General features: G+C 36.4%; 1 long non-coding RNA gene across 3 annotated transcripts in view; it reads right to left on the reverse strand.

Moving 5' to 3' along the window:
- Positions 1 to 15,173: 15,173 nt before the first annotated feature.
- Positions 15,174 to 23,021, reverse strand: part of LOC110309290 — a 52,137-nt gene continuing 44,289 nt past the window's right edge. For 2 of the 3 annotated variants that reach the window (XR_003834780.1, XR_002379685.2), the window contains exon 3: positions 15,174 to 21,284. This is a non-coding gene — a long non-coding RNA (uncharacterized LOC110309290). The remainder of the gene's footprint in view (positions 21,285 to 23,021) is intronic. The other variant, XR_003834781.1, reaches the window with a different exon arrangement.

Consider the following 23,021-nt stretch of genomic DNA (forward strand, 5'->3'; position numbering starts at 1 on the left):
CCAGCCTGGTCTACAGAGTGAGTTCCAGGACAGCCAGAGCTACACAGAGAAACCCTGTCTCGAAAAACAAAACAAAACAACAACAAAATGCACATAACTTTCTCTCTTGTGTTTTATTTGTGTTAAACACTAGGATAACACCTAAAGGAGAAAGTACTTCATCAAAAGGCTCCTAGTGCTTGCTTGTAGTTGAGTGAAAAGCTGTTATGTGTATGCACTTCAAAGTATGCAAGTCATTCAAGAACATATTTTAAAAATTTTTCTTAGGTAGGGTTACTATGGCTACCATGAAACACCATGACCAAAAGCCAATTGGGGAGGAGTTTATTTGGCTTACACTTTTGTGGGGGTCCCTGCAAATACCAGGGCTGGTAGAGTAACCATCCATGTGAGGCGAGGAGGAGATCCAGTTCAGCAGGATTTAGTGAGCCTGTGTTGGTTCAAACTTGAGCCTGACACCAGGCAGTTTATTTTGGTCATATCTAGGTACAGAGGTACAGTACAACATTGGAAAAAGTTTCCTGGTAAATGTGGCTCTCATCTCTTACTCAACAGTGCAAGTTGAGTGGACTGCAGTCATTACCATTGCTCCCTTGACAGCAGCACTTGGTTACCCTGGCTTACAACAAGTTCTACATTAAAGAATTTAAGTTCTTAGAAGTTTTACTGTACCAACAAAGCTATGGTGGACCTTCAGGTCCAGAAAGACAACCCCAAGGGGTTGCATGCCTTCAGCATAGAAGATCTGGGAGGTAACACAATGATTGATGCTACTGGAGATCAAAAAGTTCCCTGAGATGGGCTCAGAGAAAATACAATGAAGGGACTGGAGACAATGTGGGACCTCTGAGCATCAAGAAAAAAAAAAGTAAATGTGATGGACATATTTGTGCTGCATTCCGCATGCTGTGATGTTACCTGATCATTTAACTAGAATGTCATCCATCTGTTTGCCTGGCATCCTGATTCACAGCTTTCATACTCAAGTCATCAGCCTTGTTATTGAAACACTGTGGTGCAAATCTGTTGAAAGGAGCAGAGGGAGTGGGAGGGGAGAAAGAAGGAAAGGCTAAACCAACACAAAATAAACAAACATTGAAAAGGAGGCAGCTGTAGCCCAGGGGTGGTAGCACACACCTTTAATCCCAGCACTGGGTGAGGTGGGACAGGGTGGGGGTGGGGTCGGGTGTATAGCTCTGTGAGTTCCAGGACAACCAAGGCTACATGGAGAAACCCTGCCTTGGGAAAAAAAAAGGGGGGTGGGGGTTGGGGGAAGAGAAGCCATATCTCAAAGACTGTGTGTATGCCCAAGATTGTGGCCAGTCTTGTGGCATAGTAATAAGGCCTACTGTTCATACTGACAGAAGTCTTACTGTACCACCTTAACAATGAAAAACTTGGTAATAACATTCGTAAGGGTGGCTCAAATTTGTGAAATTTAAATTGTGGGGAAGAAAAAAAACCCTCAACCTTTTTAAAGAGTACCTCAAAAACTTATGAGAAGTAGAATTCTTTTAGTAATGTTTAGGTCAAAGACTATGGTATTGGTCCAAAAGCAAGGGAGTCTTAAGAAGGAATTCCTGTTTTGTTAGCATCTATCCTCTCATTTCTGTAGAACTGGTGGCTTCCATAAAAATAAATAAATAAATAAATAAATAAATCTTGTGCTGGAGAGATGGCTCAGCCTTTAAGAGCACTGACTGCTCTTCCGAAGGTCCGGAGTTCAAATCCCAGCAACCACATGGTGGCTCCCAACCATCTGTAATGAGATCTGACGCCCTCTGGAGTGTCTGAAGACAGCTACAGTGTACACCGGAGCAAGTGGAGCCAACTGGAGTGAAGAGAGGTCCCAGCAACCACATGATGGCTCACAACCATCAGTATAGCTACAGTGTACTCATATACATAAAATAAATAAATCTGAAAAGCCTTTGAGTGCTAGGATTAAAGGTGTGTGCCACCACTGCCTGGCTGAAACTTACTTTAGTGAATTGTTTTAGTTTTGAAAAGGATGAGTTAGGTGTACATTTTTTTTTAAAGATTTATTTATTATTATATGTAAGTACACTGTAGCTGTCTTTAGACACACCAGAAGAGGGTGTCAGATCTCGTTACAGATGGTTATGAGCCACCATGTGGTTGCTGGGATTTGAACTCAGGACCTTCGGAAGAGCAGTCAGTGTTCTTACCCACTGAGCCATCTCACCAGCCCAGGTGTACTTTTCTTACACTCTACAGGAAAATATTATTTTGGTAAATTTTTGCATTCTGTGTGATTTAACTAATTGAATATAACTGACATCCATATGCTGTTTAATTCTTTATGGTGTTTGTTGATAAGATTAATAAAAACTGATAAGTAAAAGACAATATTCTATCTCAGTTTAGCAAGGACAAAAACATGAAAGGTTTAAGATGCTATTAACATGTTCTTAGTCATTCACATTTGCAGATGACAATTTTGAGTTTAGAAATAGAATTTTCTTTTTAATGACCATATTATAAATTGTGCTGGTAACTGTAGCAGGACAGGGATTATTGTCCTGTACAGTAAGGTCCTCCATGCTAAGAATATTACTTAGTACAAACAAATGTCACATATTATAATTTCCATGGATATATACCCAAGTATGTATGTATGTATATATATACACACACACACACACACTCTCAAGCTGTAGACTAGGCTGGCCAGAGATTTACCTAACCTCTTTCTCCTGATTTCTAGAATTAAAGGTGTGTGCCACCATTACCCTGTAAATTGCCCATACTTTAGAAATATGTATTCCTCATTAGGGAAAGTATATTTTCAGAATGAGCAGAGTTCATTCATTGTTTTATCCCATCTGGAAGCATGTCATCTCAGTGAGCTCCTCTGCTTCACTGTATGAGTGGAACAGTAACTGGGACATCAGCATGAGTCTTTCAGAAAGGAAGGCAGACATTTTCATATAGTCACCAATTAAATCTTCTTCAAGGAATTCACTTATTTTTTAAATACTTATTTTTATTTATGTGCCTAAGGAGTCAAGAAGATGGTATTCAATTCCTTGGTATGGAAGTCACAGGTAGTTGTGAGCCACCTGACATGGTGTTCTGGGAACTAAACTTGGGTCCACTGGAAAGGTATTAAGTGCTTTTAGCCAGTAAGCCATCTCTCAAGCCTCAAATTATTTTAAGTTATAAGAAAAGTGCCAAAAACAAAAACAAAAAACCAGAAAAAACCTATCTTGTTCAGTGTCTCAGTTGGGGTTTCTATTGCTGCAAGGAAACACCATAACTAAAAACCAAGTTGGGGAAGAAAGGGTTTACTTAGCTTACACTTCCACATTGCTGCTCATCACTAAAGGAACTCAAACACGGCAGGAACCTGGAGGTTGAGAGTTGATGAAGAGGCGAATGGAGGAGTGCTGCTGACTGGCTTGTTTCTCATGGCTTGTTCAGCTTGTTTTCTTACAGAACAGAACCTAAGACCACCAGACCAGTGATGGCCCATCCAAAATGGGTTGAGCCCTTCCCCATTGATTACTAATTGAGAAAATGCCTTACAGCTGGATCTCATGGAGTCATTTTCTCATGGTTTCTTTCTCTGATGATTCTAATTTGTGTCAAGCTGACCCAGAACCACCCAGTACATCCAGCAACACTGAAAACCTTGATCTCACAAATCCCAAATACTATCATCTCAGCTAACGAATAAACACCATAATGGCATGCTAAGCGTTCAGTCCTAATAGAGCCATTAATAGTTGGGCCTCTTGTATTTTCTAAATTACGTTCAAGTTTCTTTCCATCATCCAGTTTTATTTCTGACTAGGCATGGAAGGTTTTAGCTTCTGATTCTTCTTGAACTCAATGACTTACAAAGTTAATTCTTCCCGTAAAGTTTTCTGAAGGGTGCTACTAAAACCTGGGTTAAACACTGTAGCCCTTACCTTGTGATAAAACAGGAACTAATTTGAGCAGCCTTTAAAATACACATGAAACCAAGAATCTAAAGTAGAAGATTGTTTAGGACAATTTGAAAAATACAGAGTTTGCTCACGTCTGATTTTTTTTCTACACTGCTTGTATCTGACACACCAGCTTTGCTTTCTGTTTGTGCTGATTCTCACAAGTGACAGAAACAGTTCCGTTAGAGGTATCTATCCATAGAAACATTTGATAGTTGCTTTGTTGTTAAAGAAAACAACAAAAAGATTACCAAGAGCAAATTTTAGTATTGTATTAGCTACTATATGGAAAGTTACAGAAGTTTACTATCTTCCTGGTGACAAAGTGCATCCCAGGGATAGTCATGTAGATTTAAGATTTGTTTTTAGGGACTGGTGAGATGACTCAGTGGGTAAGAGCACTGACTGCTCTTCCAAAGGTCCCTAGTTAAAATCCCAGCAACCTCATGGTGGCTCACAACCACCCATAATTAGATCTGACGCGCTCTTCTGTTGCGTCTAAAGTCAGCTACAGTGTACTATGTATAATAAATACATCTTTGGCCTGGAGCGACCAGGGACCGAGTCAGCAGAGTTGACTGGAGCAAGTGGGGCCGACCTGAGTGAGCAGAGGTCTTAAAAATTCAATTCCCGCCTTTAATCCCAGCACTTGGGAGGTAGAGGCAGGCGGATTTCTGAGTTCGAGGCCAGCCTGGTCTACAGAGTGAGTTCCAGGACAGCCAGGGCTACACAGAGAAATCCTGTCTCGAAAAAACAAAACAAACAAACAAAAAATTTCAATTCTCAACCATATGAAGGCTTACAACCATCTGTACAGCTACAGTGTACTCACATACATAAAATAAATCTTAAAAAGGTTTTTAATTTTTCACATTTTTTAAACGTTTATTTTAGCTATACAAGTTTTGTTTGCATGTATGCCTGTGTACTGTCTGTGTTCAGAAGTCAGAAGACATTGGCTCCTCTGGACCTGGAGTTATAGCTGTCAGTTACCATGTGGGTGCCGAGAGTTGAATCTAGGTCCTCTGTAAAAGTAACAAGTGCCTGCCTGCTTGCCTTCCTTCCTTCTTTTTTCTTCCTTCCTTCCCCACCTTTTTTTTTTTTTTTTAAGATTTACTTATTATATGTAAGTACACTGTAGCTGTCTTCAGACACTCCAGAAGAGGGAGTCAGATCTCATTACAGATGGTTGGGAGCCACCATGTGGTTGCTGGGATTTGAACTCAGGATTAGGAAGAGCAGTCAGTGCCAAGGTCTCTCTCTGGCCCACAAGTGCTTTTAACTACTGAACTGTTACAAAAACCTGGAATCCTGATTTCAATAATCTGTGTGATTATTTTCTCTCCCCAATTTACTTTTGAAGAAACATACTTAAGAATGAGTCAATTAAATTTATTTTTGTTCATCTTCTGGAATCTCTTGCTAAATCTCCTTTGAAATGCCAGTTGTAGTTTTAGACAATTTGTCTTTCTGGTTTCCAAATTTCTGTCTATTTAATTTGTTTTTTTGAGACAGAGTTTCTCTTTGTAACAGTCCTGGCCGCCTGGAACTCTTGCAGACCAGAGTGGCCTTGAACTCACAGAAATCTGCCTGCCTCTGCCTCCCAAGTGCTGGAATTACAAGTGTGTGCCACTACAACTGGCTAAATTTCTTTCATTACAGTTCTTTTATTAGGAAGATCTTTGTCTTAGTGTTTCTTGAACCTGGAGACTGGCACCCCACACCCCAATTTCCATTATTTGGCTTTTCACTTGAAAAATTAAAACCATGTAAATTTCATGGTCTTTTAAACTGATCAAAGTTAGACTTTAATTCCTCAGTTTCTTAAAAAGTAAAGTTTAACACATTTTGCTCATAGACCCTCAACAGACACAGTGTAGGGATTTTCCAACAAATATATACTTGACATACACTTTTACAAAAAAAATTTTCAGTAGTGGGATTATTTAATATTTTTTTGTGTAATAAAATAGTTTATTTTCATAAATGTTTATAACTATATAGAATTTTATTCGATTCCTTTAAAGATTTACTTTCTGAGGGTCTTGCCTGCGTGTCTGATGGTTATGAACCATGATGAAGGTGTTGGAACTAAACCCTGGTCCTCTGTAAGAGCAAGTGCTTTAAACCTCTGAACCGTCTCCTTAGTCCTATCACCTTTCTTTTTTTTTTGGTTTTTCGAGACAGGGTTTCTCTGTGTAGCCCTGGCTGTCCTGGAACTCACTCTGTAGACCAGGCTGGCCTCGAACTCAGAAATCCGCTTGCCTCTGCCTCCTAAGTGCTGGGATTAAAGACGTGCGCCNCCNCCNCCNGGCTTTTTTTTTTTTTTTTTTAAGAAATTAATTGTCCTCACTACAGAGTTTCAGTGAACTTGCCTACTCTCATTGGCTTTATTTGAATTATTGCCAAATTTGTCTGTCTATCTGGAACTTTTCAGTCTTAGCTTGGTAAAGCCAATGACCTTTAATCAAAACATTTTAAAAATAAATGCCGAACTATCAGTTCAAACGTAATATTGTGAAAGGCTCAGTGTTTCAGGTGGTTTCTCATGCTTGTCATCCTTCAGTAACATCACTGTCACCTTCCAGAACAAGAACGGGCTCCTTCTACCTCCCTTCTATCTTAATAATGTTGCACGTTTTTTACCTTGACATGCTGTGTTTCCCCCTTCCTTCCTTCACCTCCCAATGGCTAGGACACACGCAGGTATCACTTTGCTTCAGGATCAGTTCTGTTCTTATTGCTACTATTTAATTTAGATATTTTTTACTCTTAGGAGACAAAAATAATCATGTCCAACTTCCTTGCTATAAGACTTCATGAATTCCAGGACAGCTTTGTCAGCATAGTGAGTCCCAGGCCAGGCAGTACTACAAAGACCCTGCCTCAACGAGCAAACAAACAAAAACCAAAACTACTATAAACCAGGATATCTGAGAACGCATTGTGTCCTATACTTTGAAAGTTGGTAGGCCACAACTTATAAAACAAAGACTTTTTCTTTTGGGGGTATGGGGTTTTCTATAGGCTAGCTTAATGTCAACCTTATATAGCTGAAGACAAATTGAACTTATCATTCTGCCAACTCTACCATTCAAATGCCAAAACTATAGGTATAGGCCAGCACACCCATTGCTGTTTTGGGTGCTAGTGATCAAACTCAGGGCTTTTGTGTATGTTAGGCAGACTAGCTGAGCCACATCCCTAGCATCAAAGACATTTCTACTGGCAACTGCCCAATCTCTGTATAAGTGCTTCAAATTACTTACAGTTTTGTACTGAGGGGATTAACTCATGTGGCACTTTGTCTACTAAGTGAGCTGTTGCCAGACATTGTTTTGTACAATGTCTTTCTGTTTCTAGTTTATTTCCTTCTTCACATGCTCTAAGTGGTTTGGTCAGTTCTCCAACCCCCCAAACTCCACCCCTGCCTTTCTGTGGGGAGGGGGTGTGTGGTATCCATGGTTTCAAAACTCACATCTAGAGAACAAGTCATAGAGCAGATTAAGACAGAAAGGAAACTGTTTTACCACAGAAACTATTATTTGTTGGGTTGATACTTGACTTTTGGCTAAATTACAAATGTCCAACACCTTTAATATCAAACACAAACCAACAGGAATATGTATATATATATATATATTTTTTTTTTTAAAGGGACGAGGGTGTAGCATGTTTTCCTAGTATAACTGATGCCCTGGAATTGACTCTCAGCAATCTCTCCATTGTATAAACAAAGCCATGCTATAAACTATTGCATAGATGGCATTATAGGTCATCAACAAAAGTGATTTTTGATAATTCAACTCCTCTGATTGATGCAATTTCCCAGTTCACAACCAATATATTTTAACTGAAATCACTTGTAATTTGGAATATTGGTTGTGCATCTTTGAAATGAACTGTGAAGTTAGTACAATTTTGATTAGTTAGCTTAAAGGAGTGTAATTCTTCAAGTTGAACCTTTAATGCCAAATTAGTAACCCAATTTCTTCCTCCTTGGGGGTGGGGGGAGGAGGAGATAGGATCTTATATATCTGAGGTCTATCCTGATTGTACTCTTGGAGTGCTGTGTACCACTAGGCCCAGTTTCTGAGATCCTGAAGATCAACCCTCCAGCGTCCTGAATGCCAGTCAAGCGCTCTGGCAACTGAGCTGCATTCCCAGCTTGTACTCTTCAATTTCAGCACTCAGGAGACAAGGCAAGGTAGACAGACCTCTGAGCTCCAGGCCAGGAGGGATTACATACACAAGTATACAAAAATACTGGGGTTACATGATTTAAGTCAGTGCAATTCTCAAAATTTCTACACATGCATTATACTTTACAAGAATTTATCAAAAGATCTTATTAAATAATACTTTAAGATGACACAAATACTGCAGTTTCTATTAATGCATTTAGACACTTGAAAGTTAATAGTGAATGTAAACTTCAATTAACTGCACTGCATAACTCCCTACTACAAACTAAATATTTTGTCTGATAAAAAATTTAAAAGGTTTTATTTATTTTCCTGTTTGGTGATTGTTAGATCTTATTTTATTATTTATTTATTCTTCTTGGAGACAGAATCCTGTTATGCTTTCAGTAATAAACTTCAGGTGTGCACAATACTTACCATGTCTTCTCTTTTGTACCTATTCTCCAAGGTCCAGTGGAGGTAATTTTGCTTTAAGGAAAAAATAACAAATCCAAGTTTTGTATTATGGCCAAGTTAAACATAGAATTCCAGAATCACGTGGTGACATCACATTTTCCACATAGCTTCAAGTTTCCCCTTTTGCTTGTATCATGTTATCATATTAAATATATATAAATATAATTTTTTTGAAAGTTGATCCTTATTTAGGACTAAAAGTTTCAGGACATGACAGGATCCAAATTCTCAAATTTGGTTAAGGTTCACAGCTAACCAGCAGCACAGACAATTTTCGAGACCACCCTGAACTCTAGGACAGAAAAGTTTAAACTTGTTTACATTCTTATTTCCTTGGAAGTTACCAAGCCACACAAGTATTTCCTTAGCAAACTTTCCCCCACAAATCTATGGTTTTTAGTGCTTGGGAATAAACCCCAGGGTGTTGCACATATTAGATAAATATTCTTCTAAGCTACATCTTCAACGTACAAATGACTTACACTGTATCATGCCCACTCCTCTCCTTTATTTTCATATCCTTCTTTACTAAAAGGAGGCAATCTTAAAAGTTCTCATACATGCTCAATTATTATGCTAAGGAAATACATCCTGGTGACACTAAAGACTAGTAACAGAGGCAAGTGTCTTTGAAAAAGATAAATTATTAGATCAATGAATATTGTGTCTGCCTTGTTGAATGAAAATGGAAGCTACATTGTCTGAAACCTTTAAAATAAGGTTAAACAAGTAACTTGCAGATTTTTATGTGTAGAATCATCTAAACAATCTCATGGATATTTGTTTCACTTTGCATATTATTCTGTAGGTTCTTTAATTAATCTTAATTCTAATTTTTAAAAACCTAGCATGATGTTTTCCTTAAATGAGCAAATAACAGGTTGAAAGTACTATGAAATAAATAAAAAAAACCTCATTTTACTATTTCTGTAATAATTCTTGCCGGGTGTGGTGGCACACGCCTTTATTTCCAGCACTTGGGAGGCAGAGGCAGCCTGGTCTACAAAGTGAGTTCCAGGACAGCCAGGGCTATACAGAGAAACCCTGTCTCGAAAAAAAAACAAAAAAACCAAAAACAAAAATCTCATGTTTTCAATTATGTAAATATAAATCTAAAAACACTGATAAAAGTACGTTTATGATTTGCTTTTGAAGTTGCTGTTAAACATTTGAGTATTAGGCATTAATATCTACTATGTTATATCAATGTTGCTCTCAAACTCAGAGATCTGCATGCCTCTGCCTCACAAACACTGGGATTAAAGGTGTGCACCACCACATCTAGCAAATATGTTAATACTTTAGGTTTTTAACACTTTTAAATGTTTTCCTGACCCACACTAAGAACCTAATGTACTTAATACATTTTTGTTTTATTTTTTGAGACAGGGTTTCTCTCTATAGCTTTGGCTGTCCTGGAACTCACTTTGTAGACCAGGCTGGCCTCGAACTCAGAAATCCGCCTGCCTCTGCCTCCCAAGTGCTGGGATTAAAGGTGTTTAATACATTTAAAACCTTTAATTTTGAGGTGAGAGCAAAACTGGAATTCCTTATCTCCAAAGTGCTTTAATATTTTTGCAAGAACATCTGGGAACCACTTTTATTCTTCTAGAGTTTTCTGAAGATTTAAAATATATATTACCATAGATCCTCTTAGCTTTGAAATACTAGATAGAGGTAAATAAGCTTTGTGAACTTTATCCCACTGTGTCATCTTTATGAGAAATAAAGAATCCTTATAAGGATTGTTCTATTTATGAAATATTCCACAAGTTTCACGCACATTTTGGCTTTCAGTGAAACTGATGTTGGTGACCTATAAATTTTACTTAACTGAGGACTGAAAATTCTTATTGAACAATTTCATGCTAGCTGACCAACAAGTTGTCCTTATTTGGCTAGCCACACTAATACTGTTATATTTTATTAAATAACAGAACTAACATTTACTGAATGGAGTGTGGAATTAAAAGCCCTATTTACAACATTAGTCATTAATGAGCTAAGATATCATGGGTTCAGGCAGGGTGGTGGTGGTACATGCCTTTAATCCCAGCACTTGGGAGGCAGAGGCAGGTGGATTTCTGAGTTCGAGGCCAGCCTGGTCTATAAAGTGAGTTCCAGGACAGCCAGGGCTACACAGAGAAACCCTGTCTTGAAAAAACAAAAACAAAAGATATGGGTTCAAGCACATTTCACTAACAGGCTAGTAAGAAATACAGAATCATACTATATGATGTAATAAAACTAGTTGCATGTAGGTAACATTACTTTTTTTGCATCAATACCCCCCAAAATTTCTACAGTCTAAGTACCACTTTCCTTACTGTGAAAGGCAGAGTGAAGCCAGCAATTAAGCATCGCTATAAGCTGACAGGAGGTACTCAGAACACATATTCGGTGTTTCTAGGTAGTTCAGTTCATCAATGGCAAGGGTGTGTTGCTAGACAATGATGAGCTCCCAGAAGGATGTCATGTAAGTAGGATAAAACCTATGTACTTTAAGATCTAGAAATGAGCAACTATATCCTATAAGTAGCATATATCTATTGAGGACAAACATCATTTTCTTATGGGAAGATTATGCTATTGTGGGACCTGAGAACAATCCTAACAGTGGGACATCTAGTACCACTGTGAAATACTGATGACAACCTGTGCTTAACACTGCCTCATTCAAGCTTACCTTACAGGCATTCTTTATCACCTTCCTTATTTCTAACACACTAAGTACTGAGTAGTGTGAAGACCTAAAAATATAAGGTAAGATTTTAAAAAAAAATAATTTGTTTTATATGAGTACACTCTTCTTCAGACACACCAGAAGAGGTCATCGGATCCCATTATGGATGGCTGTGAGCCATCGTGTGGTTGCTGGGGATTGAACTTAGGACCTCTAGAAGAGCAGTCAGTCCTCTTAACTACTGAGCCATCTCTCCAGCCCCAAGATAAGAATTTTGATGTTCAAGCCGATGTATCACATTTCTTCATTTCAAGAAGCCTTTAAAATGTCCTTCCCATTTCATCAATTCTAAGGCCCTTATGACATAGTCATTACCATAATACATACTCCATAGTTGGTAGATGGGCTGTTGTAGTTTATTTCCCTTCTGGAAGCTTACTCACCTCAATTTTGTCCTTCATTGCAATAAATTTTTTTTTCCCCCTAAAAGGCCTTGTAGTTCCTCTGGCTGCTTCTTAAGACACCCGAATATTTCATATTTTTCCTTTCTTTCAATTGGTTTATACCAATACTCTACATGTGATTTAACCTTAGCCATATATGAAAGACTTCCAATGACAAACAGTTTGGGAAAACAAATGTTTATTAGCAATAGTTTAATTTTCATAAATGAAGAATTTGTATGCTAGTTTTTCAGAATCTTTATTTACAGAATTCAAATTTAATCCTTCAAATTGACTATAGAGAAACCAACACAATCTGGTATAAGGAAGCAAGCATTGAAAGAATTCAGTTTCTTACCAGAAAAGTAGTGTCTGAGATGAGGACATGACTGGTCCAGGGTATGGTTGAGGAGAGGGTTTGTAGATTATAAGGGAGAGCACAGCTGGAGTCATCTAGAAGAGTCCAGAGTAGGGAGAGAAAGTATGGCCAGCAGAATGAATGGGCCTTAGTGGGAGGGAAGCAAGAGGCTAGGACTGAGAGCCCAAAGAGTACATGGCTCAAATGGCATGGTTATATAGGAATGAAAAGCTGGAGGAAGGGAAGCCCATGAATTGAAGAACTTTAAGGTAAGGATTGGGTGAGAAAAGCTGAGAAGAGCTAGGATACCAGCATGGATTCTGTAACAGGTGCTTTCTAGGCTGAGTGCTTGGAGGCAAGCATGCTCTTTGGTATACTAATAGACACCACAGTTAGCCATTTCCCCAGTTTCTTTTAGACCTGACTTCCTGACAACTATTTGAAGGCATTAGAAAGTTTTCTAGAGTTATACCAACACAGAACTTCTAGAGAAGATATTTAAAATCATTGCAAAATTCTCTTGAGTTACACCAACATACCACTTTCTAGAAAGGACATTTCTGATTGTATTTTCCTTTTTCAGAACTTAGCCTGATCTCAAACCTGAGCTGTTGCTGCTACAGATATACAAGCTAAGATAGACAAATTAGCAACTTATAATACTACAAATTCCTCAGTTTGGAGGTTCCTAAGCAAATCAGAATCACTAATTTAAAAAACTTATGATAGCTATTATTGCAAAGCTTTACTTTTGGGCATTTTCTTTTTACTTTTCTTTCAGTTTTCAGAGACAAGGATCTAGCTCTGGCTGTCTCGGAACTCACTTTGTAGACCACACTGGCCTTGAACTCAGAGATCCACCTGTCTCTGCCTCCTGAGCACTGGGATCAAAGGTGTGTGCCACCATGCATGGCTGAGTCTTTGTTCAGCTCATGGGAATAGTTAACTGCTGCTCAAGAAATACTTGGCACACATGAGAGATCTGGTCTAAAATTTAAAATATACCAGAGACAGGGAACCAACAAGATGGTGTATTTAGTAAAGGTACTTGCTGTATAACTTGGTGACTCGAGTTTGATCCCTGGAATTCTTTTAAATGTCAAAGGGAAGAACACACAAAGTTTGTGCCCTTCATGGCCACATGGGACATGCCCACACAATAATGCATGCACATGGAGGGGCCTTTAAAAATAAAAAGCTTAGAGTTAATTATCTGAAAAAAATTTTTTTTAATAACTTAGAAAGACTGATGCATGATATACTGTGGACTTTGAATTTTATTCTGCAGGAAAGGGCAGTGTTTTAGAAAATTAAGGGCTGGTAAGATGGCTCAGTGGGTTAGAGACCCGACTGCTCTTCTGAAGGTCCGGAGTTCAAATTCCAGCAACCACATGGCAGCTCACAACCATCCACAACGAGATCTGACTCCCTCTTCTGGAGTGTCTGAAGACAGCTACAGTGTACTTACATATAATAAATAAATAAATCTTAAAAAAAAAAAACCTAAAATTCTAAAAAAAATTAAAAAAAAAGAAAATTAAATTAGTGATATACATTGAAGGTGATAAAAATTTTAGACTAACACAGATGCAAAAAAAGAAAAATCCTTAGTTGAGACTTAACTAAGAAATGAGAAATAACTAGGCACTTAGGTACAGCAATTCCCAAACTGGAGAAATTAAAAGACTATGGCTGTTTGGGCCGCTGACAAACATGAACAAATTCAGTGTTTCTTGGAACCGTTTACTTTGACTCTTGCTAACTGATCAAGAGGAAAACAATGTGAGAGCCAACAAAGCACTATTAATAAAAACCTGGTTAATCACTCATTTAAACATTTCTCCCCGTTCTCTTAATGGTCTTGGAGGCTACTGAGTCAGAATAAAAACATTTTCTTCCATTTGTAAAAGCCAAAAGGTTAAGGAGCATGTAATTGTTTGGATTTTCCTACAACACTAAGACTGAATTTTATTTTAATGTCTAAGTTACCCTAAAGTACTAAAACCAAATTTTATATTAACACCAAACACACACACTCCCCTTAATTGAGTCCCTTCTCTGCCTCGATCATGTAGAACTCTGGGGAACTGAACTCAGTCAGTCACCAGGCTTGGCTTTACAGGAGCCTTTCCTAGCAGACTCATCAGCCCCAACTTCTAACAGGTTTCCATTCTATTACTATAACTCACTCTTCTGTTTTCTATATATGCTTTGCTGTCCCCGTAAACACCCCAAATGTGTTAGCTTCCAAATCTTTATATTTGTGATTTCAACTACTCAGAAAACCAAAACTTTCAAATAGCAGTAACTACCGCTCCCATCTTGCTTCTTTTTTTTTTTTTTTTTTTTTTCGAGACAGGGTTTCTCTGTGTAGCCTTGGCTGTCCTTGAACTCAGAAATCCGCCTGCCTCTGCCTCCCAAGTGCTGGGACTAAAGGCGTGCGCCACCACTGCCCGGCCCATCTTGCTTCCTTAATTTTCCAACAGAACATAAAACTGTAATATTTTTCTTCATCCTGGTATTCATCGACTACCCATCAGTACTGTAAACTCCATGAATGCCAGGGACTTATCTGTTTGGTTTTGGTATGATCTTCAGCACTGAAATAGAATAAATTTTTATCTCTCACTATGTAAATACTATAAATCTCAAATATGCTGCCCAGGCTGACATTGAACTCACAGAAATCTACTTGCCTCTGCCTTGAGTGCTTCAATCCCAATTAAAGGTGTGTGTCACCATGCCTGGCTGTTTTTGTACTTTTTGGTTTAATTAAACAGGGCTGGGCTTACATGTGGGTACCACATTTCACTTCAAGTATATTTTTAATGCTATCTGACAAACATTTAATATTTTCATATCACTAGAAAAGAAAATATAAAAATTGATATAAAATCTGTAATTATTAAAACTTATAAATTCTTTAAAGAAACAATTTAAATTTTCTCTTTATTTCAGTGCAATATTAGATTTCATTGATTCACACTAAAATGGTATTTTAAATATTACACAGGGAAAGTTTACATATCAGCATTGCTAAATATTATAATACACAGTGAAGAAACATGCACACTATCATTTTCCAAAGGTATTATTTATTAGAATCACCGAAGATAAATGGGGGGAGGAGAGGGTGCTTCATGAAGGAAGATCCATTGGGCATAAGCATTAGTAAGGTAAGGCTGAGGAATATTCAGCACAAAAGTAGCATCAATATTTTCCGGTTTTGGTATTGGTATATGGTTTAGTAGTAGAGCCCTCTGAGGTTCTGGGCTTAATGACTACACACTGAAAGAAAACAAAGAAAACCAAAGGAAAACAAAACAACAGAAAGTAAAAAAGGAACAGAGGAATTGGAAACTGCCGTGCCTAGGACATACTTCATAAACATACAAGCCAAGAACATGACCCCTTCAGTTTCTGGTGGACGAATAAGCTGTGCAGTAAAAGGTTCCAGGTATTAGAAATAAACTCATTCTAAGTTACCCCTTAACTTCTTGGAAGATGGAATGCATTAACGGTCTTTCATTTCTTCTCCAAGATATGTAAGTAGTATGTATAAATACGTGCTGGATCCAAATCTATTTAAAACAATTAAGGACATTTTCTTTTCTTTTTGGATGGTATTTAATGAGAAACAACACTGAGAAAAAATTTATCATACAAGGATAGTAATATTCCTTTGCAAAAGGAAAAAAACAAAACCAAACAAACCAATTTTAATTAGAATGTTAACTTGTAAAATGGTATGTGTAAAACTCTAGGTCACAAAAGAACATCCACGTCTAATTATTTTCTTGAAAGATAACTAGTTATTAATGTAAATGTGTATAACTTTAATTTTGCTACTATTTATGATTCAAAAATAGTCACAAAGATAGAAATGAACTCTCGATTTCCAAGTCAGTGAAGATGTATTTAAACTTTACACTGAATCTGAAAAGTCAGAGACTCCTTGTGAGAAGTAATGACAGAGTTAGAGGACATTATTGTGAGATAATGTGTTTTCTTGAACATTTTAAAATAATGACTTAAAATATTTAAAATAAAGCACATGGGATAGTTAAAAGAACATTTCCTTTTAAATAATTAAAATATTCTGAATATATTTATAAAATTAATAACTATGTTAGCTTTAATCTGAAGTTAAAAATTAAGGCACAGATGTCTTTCATACTTTTGACTTGTTAAAAATCTCCTGTTAAACATTTTAGTAAAAAATAAGAAAAACAGTAATTATTAAGTTAGAAGATAAAGGATTTATACCCTAATACGTCATAGGCTGCAAATTAAATTTCAGATTGTTTCCTCAATTAACCAATAAAAAGGTCAGCTATTCTAAGGATTCTTCTAAATTTAAAGTGTAAAAATTCAACATACACATTTTAGTGTTTTTCTCCTTCATTTAAAATGAAATATTTAGACGCATTATACTAAAGATTATGTTATAATCTGTAGCATTTCAAACTTTATCTGTATCTAAAGAAAACTTCAAATCAAGAGAAAAATATTTTTCTATTATAAGCAATAATATAAGTTTAAATTCATGTAGAATTTGGTACTTCCTAAACTCTTTCAAATGAACTTTTATATGGAAATGCTGGAAAGAGAACTCGAGACTTGGTTGTACTAGGTATATACTCTACCACTGTAGCTCTTAAGAAACTCTGGAAAGGTATTCAAGACTTAAAAATACTTGTTATATCATTAGTTAGTGCTCCATCTGTGGATCCAACCAACCACACATTCAAAACATTTGGATAGCCAGGCATTGGGGCCTACAGTTTTAAACAAAGAATTTGGGAGGCAGAGGCAAGAGGATCTTAGTGAGTTTCGTGGCAGCCTGGTCTACATGGTGAGACCCAGGCTCAAAAGACCAAACCAAAAAAATTATTTCTTGGACAAAAACTGCATTTGTACTGAATTGTCCAGTTTTTTCTTGTCATTACGAGAATAACTTGAACAATACAACTATCCATGTTAACATCCCACTGCACTACACATTAAAAACAATGTAGAGATAAGTTTAAATAAATATAAGGGAGGATATGGACTGGTCACGAGCAGACATTTTATACAGGAGACCCAAGCATTTACAAATCTGGGTATCTAGAAGTCCTATAATCAATTCCTCACAGACACAGAAGTCATTATGTTTTGTTTGTTTTTTAAAAGACAGATCCTTACATAGGTCTTAGACTTGCTTTATGGCCAAGGATGATGTTAAGCCTCTAATTCTCTTTTTTCCACTTCCTCAGTTCTAGGATTACAAGTGTACCTGGTATGCAGTGGTAAGGCTAAAACCCATGGCCTTGTGCATGCTAGCGAGAAGCACTGGACCAACTGAGCTGCATTACCATCCCACAATTATATAGTATTTTAACAGACACAATATGTAGAGCGTTGTTACTAACATCATTACAGAATCATACCAAACATAAAATCACTAATGCAATTAGAAAAACTTGTAAACACACAAGTAACATTAATACACATTGAATTACAGTTGTAGAGTATTGCCAACCTTACTTCAGCAGCACAGTCAATACTGGAGGTAATTTCAGATCTTAACGCCAATATTTACGTGCTGCTAAGGCACTGCTGACATTGCCATCATAGGAGCTATGAATAAAAAGACAGGTACTTTCTTCAGAAGATCAGATCCTTGTATTTTGAGGCAGCACAATATGGCCTGCACCTTTTCAACATCCACAAACCATTATGTGCTGCTACTTTACTCCAAGGGTTTGTTTTTGAAAACTCATAGCATCTAATTTTTTGTAATTTACAAAAAATCTTTTTAGGAAAAAGCAGAATACATAAAATCCATGTTTGAAAAAATCTAACACTGGTATGTGCATAATTTTATAGGCTTTCAGCAGAATAAAAAGTATTTCCATATCATAAGTTTAATAAAAGCGTACAGAAAACTTAATACAGTGCTGTAATTTATTGTAGTTATGAAATGAGAAAAGCAAGTCATTTTTCCATGAACTAACAACTTTTGAATGTGCTTATTAACACATGAAATAGTTACAAAATTTGGTTTTTACCTTATTAAGAGCAGCACACCCTTCAAAGCCAAATCCACAGGACAAAGCTTCATGTTAAAGGAAACATGTAAGAACAAACATGTAAGAGCTCAGTTTCAAGAAATTTATACTAGCAAAATATTTAGAAGACATACACATGAAATATATTCCCCAAAATATATAACCCCCATCTACACATGAACACTCAAGATTTATCTCAATATTGGAATAGTTATTCTGAGTTCAGTGTCATTTATTATTACCCAGAACATCATCTTAGGATAACAGGTCTATTTGATTTCCTAAAAGGATATATCAGAAATCCTGTAGCTCAAGCCTAAGTAACCATTTGTATGTTTCTCAGTTAAAAAGGCTATTCCTTTAAAGGAGTATCATTTTATACGACAGGACTTTGACTTAGCTGAAACAAAATGTTTACTACATAAGTTCCAACTTCATTTTATGTGTGTGAATATCTAGGTTTTCTTACACTATTAAAAAGACTCTTTTCTGTTTAGCAGGGGACAAAGAACTGTTTTTATTATTCCAGTTCATACCAGATTTTCCATTCAAACTAGATTACTGTGTAGCAAACGTTTTCTAGTGGGCCAATGCCATTTCTCCATTCCCGTTCATGTTTGGTCATCTGAAATATCAAAACGTCTTTAAATCTTCAAACCTTTGCTTTCAAGTGTGCCAGCTTAAAAAAAAAAGTCTGAAAATAATTAAAGATAAAAGCTGCTAAAAGTGATTTTGTCCTTTAGCTTTATGCAATGATTATAATTTCAAATTCAGTGGTTTTTTGAGAGAGGTTTTGAGGACAGTGGCTGCTGTCCTGCAATTCACTCTATAGACCAGGCTGGACTGGAACTCAGAGATCTATCTGCCTGTTTTCCCTCCTGCATGCTAGGATTAAAGGCGTGCACCATCATGCCCCATTCCAAATTCAGTGGTTTATATTTTGGCCTAAGGACCAAAATAATTTTCTTTGTTGGGTTTTTACATAGTTCAACTTTTTACTAATGTTCTTAAAAGGAAAAAAAAAGCCATTCTGAAAAGTAAACTAAATGTTTTGCTTAAGAAGGTAACTTGAGTGTACATAGGAATACATGGCAATCTTTAAATACCTGAAATAAATATTATTTGTATAAGAAAACAGAATTTTACAACAATTTAAGAAGATAGATCAAACCAAATTGTCCTATTTCCCCCTTCAACTCTATTTGTTTCCATTAATATTTTTCTTTAGAAACATTTACTTTTTACCTTATAAAACTTCTAAAATTAATTCATCTTGTTTCCATAAAGCTTAGCACTTCACAAACATTTATAGGCATGTTGCCCAAGCTATATCATCATCTTGACTGCATCAGAATAATGAGATACTTTTTGAATTTAATAATAAGCAACCGGTAATTTGTTGGAGCACAATGACAGAATACAGAATCTGAGGTAAGAACCCTCACATTCTGTCCTTTGAGTGTCTCCCATGGCTGTTATTCTAGTACACTGACCCTTTCTGGTTCCCTGTCTGCAAATTAACCATTAACATACATAGAAGCCTTTGTAGGACGCTTCTGAACCATAGCCATCTTATGAAGTTGTCTAAGAACACGGAGAAAACACTACCAGGTTTAAGTTCTGATGACAGAGCAACAATTGCCAGGGCACAAAGAATCTACTTAAATAGCAAAGCTAAAGGTATGAAATATTGCAACAAATTTAGGAAGTTAAAAGCTGGGTATGTTAATATTATCTTTGATGTAGCAATAATGCCACTATAAAATCTTTGGAACTGTTTCTTCTCTAAACATTTTAAATTCCCAGTTCTAAAATTTGATATGTGAAAAGTGACAGAATCATTTGTAGGGCATACTACTAAATACTTAAAAATTCCATTTCCATGTGATTTTTTTCTAGGAAAATGAGCTTATGTAACATATTTGCAAAAGAAATTGTTCTAACAAAAATGACAACAACAACAACAACAAAATACCCAAAATTTATTTAATGGCTATGAAAGGAAAACTAAACTGATAGTTTAGGCCAAGTCAGATGTGGTGAGCGCTAACAACTGAATATGCATGTCAATTTGCTCATTTTTTACGTGGAAATTTTTGAAATTCAAGTTTCAAGGCTGCAGAGTTACTCAGAGGTTAAGAGCATTTTGTTGTTGTAAAAGACCCAGGTTCAATTCCCAGCACCCACACGGAGCCTAAGCACTTCCTCCAGCACGCACTGCACAGACATACACGAAGGCAGAACACTCATACATTATTTTAAAAAGCTCAAATTTCAGAACAGAAGATGACAACAATAATTCACACTAAATGTTCTGAGGATATTATTCCAGTGCATTTATGCCTAAAAGTGAAAAAAAATCACATTGTATTAGATTGTTATATTTGCAAATTTAAATTCCTACCCAAAGCAGGTGGGTGGCTAAGTGTTGTGAGTGGAACATCCCTATAATTTTGGCACTCTAGAGATGGAAGCAGAAGGATTACTATACAGATTCAAGGCTAGGCAGATAAGCTGTCTCAGACAAAGAAAATGAATATACACTCCACCAAAATTCAGACCCTGGTATAACTGTTTAAATTTTACAGTCCCCCAACTGCCCCCTGTCCATACAAGGGATCATATAAGCAGGGCTGTCCTGAATTTCACTCAATTGTTACGGATGACCTTGGTCTCCATCTCTCCTGCATATCAGGACCATACACTTACACATATATACATGCAGTTAAACTCACAAATTAAATAAAGAAATGTATAAGCCTTAAAAAAAAATCTTTGCTTATTTGTAAACTTTAAAGAAAGGACTTAATATTGTGATTTCAGACTTGGAGATAACAGGGTCTTTCTATTAAATACTTTCCACACTAGTAAAGTTTCCTGAGGCAATGAAATCATTCTTGTTCTAAATTAATATCAAACATGAATAGAGAGTTAATGGGCAATTTAAGTTATTCAAGAATAAATAGAAAGATTATCAGATATATGGAAATATGATACCAAACACAAGTCTTCGTTGCAGTGGTGATGGGTCACTGAGGAAGGAAGGAGCTAGAAACCAATACTTACAAAATAATAATTGTTGGGCTATTTAGAGGGTCATTTTAGTAATATCTTCATTTTAACATTGTTAAACCTAGGAAAAAAAGAGTAAAGACTTTAAAATTTGATCTTATTACATAAGCAACAACATTTTCAATTGATGCTAGCAATCACTGCTTTTTGATTCCTATACATTAAAAAAATTATATTTAGTTTATGAGACTATGTCACAACATATAAAGGGGGGATCTACTGTAACTTCAACTGCACTATAAAGTCACCAAGTGCCCCACAAACTACAAATTTTCCCAACATCTGAAAATACATTTCAAAAAAAAGCTACTTCTAGTTAGAAATTAACATTTTTTTTAAAGTGTTGAGTTTTATTTTTATTTTCCTTTTAGTCTTCACATCTCTTTCATGTTTTTGTGTGCTTTGCCTGTGTATGTGTCTATGTACTTCTTGCATGCCTAGTGCCCATGGAGGCCAGAAAAGTTTTTTTTTTTTTTTGTTCCCTGGAACTGGGGCTGTAAGCTGCCATGTGGGTTCTGGGAACTGAATCTGGGTCCTCTGAAAGAGCAGCAAGTGCTCTCTTTTAACTTTTGAGCCATTTCTCTAGCCAGCAGTTTTTCTTAAGTGATCATTCTCTTCTGCTTTTAGTGCATATCTAACACAGGTAAAATTTGTCCCCCCAGAATATGGCAAAAAACCTTAAAAAAAAAAAAAAAAAAAAAAAAAAAAAAAGTTCTGATAATGAATTATTCTTCACATGACTGAGAAAATACCAACATTTAGAAGTGTTGTAGAAATGATAAGCTTTCTAATTAGAAACTGAATTTTGTAGATCCAAGATTACCAGTGGCTGGGGATGATAAAGCCTGATGTAAATGGTTTGGTATGAACAATCCTTCCCACCCCTGCCCCATCTCATTTGTGGTATTCTTTTTAAAAAGAAAGAAAAGAAATGAGAGAAAGAAAGAGGAAAAATCTTTTAGAGCTTGTAAAAAGTATAAATTGTGGATACCCAGTATCAGGTCAGGAAAAATGCTTTATTTTAGCTTATTTTACTAGCCAGTCGACAGACATTTTTTAGCAGGAGTCAATCAGGGTAGAAGATACTTTCAAGAGAAGATTATGCAGCTAACTTTTAGGTTAAGCATAGGCAATATTAGTATGTCTATCTGTCAAACTACATTAACATATTAAAAACAGTACTAGCCTAAAAAAGCAATTACAACTTACAGTTAATATGCTTAATTTCACAATATCAGAATAGACTGTGGTCTCAATTAACTCAGATAAACATACCATATGACAAAAGCTATTTTTGTTAGTAATAACAATTAAGAAGTGGTTTACTCTGACTGGCAAAGCAAACATGAAGCATGGAGATGGATCAGAAACAATTTTAATGAAGACAACGAAAGAGAAATGATGAGTATCTTTAAAAAATACAACTGCAAATGTCAGGCTTTAACTTAGGACACCGATTAACAAAAACAAACATCACTTGTAGTTTTCCACCAAAGTCTTATAACTGAAACCAGAACTTTAACAGAGATCTAGTATTCACTTACCTAGGACTGTAATTATACAGACCAAAGAGGACAAAAACATGTAGGCTGAAGCAAGTTTAAATTAAACTTGTACAAGTCTACAAAACTATATCACTTGAAATTACAAAGTCTAAAAGATACAGAACAGGATATTGTATCACTTTAAGAAATACAAGTATGGCTGGGCGTGGTGGTGCACGCCTTTAATCCCAGCACTCGGGAGGCAGAAGCAGGCAGATTTCTGAGTTCGAGGCCAGCCTGGTCTACAAAGTGAG

The sequence above is a fragment of the Mus caroli genome, chromosome 14, assembly GCF_900094665.2.
Source record: "Mus caroli chromosome 14, CAROLI_EIJ_v1.1, whole genome shotgun sequence".
Lineage (NCBI taxonomy): Eukaryota > Metazoa > Chordata > Mammalia > Rodentia > Muridae > Mus > Mus caroli.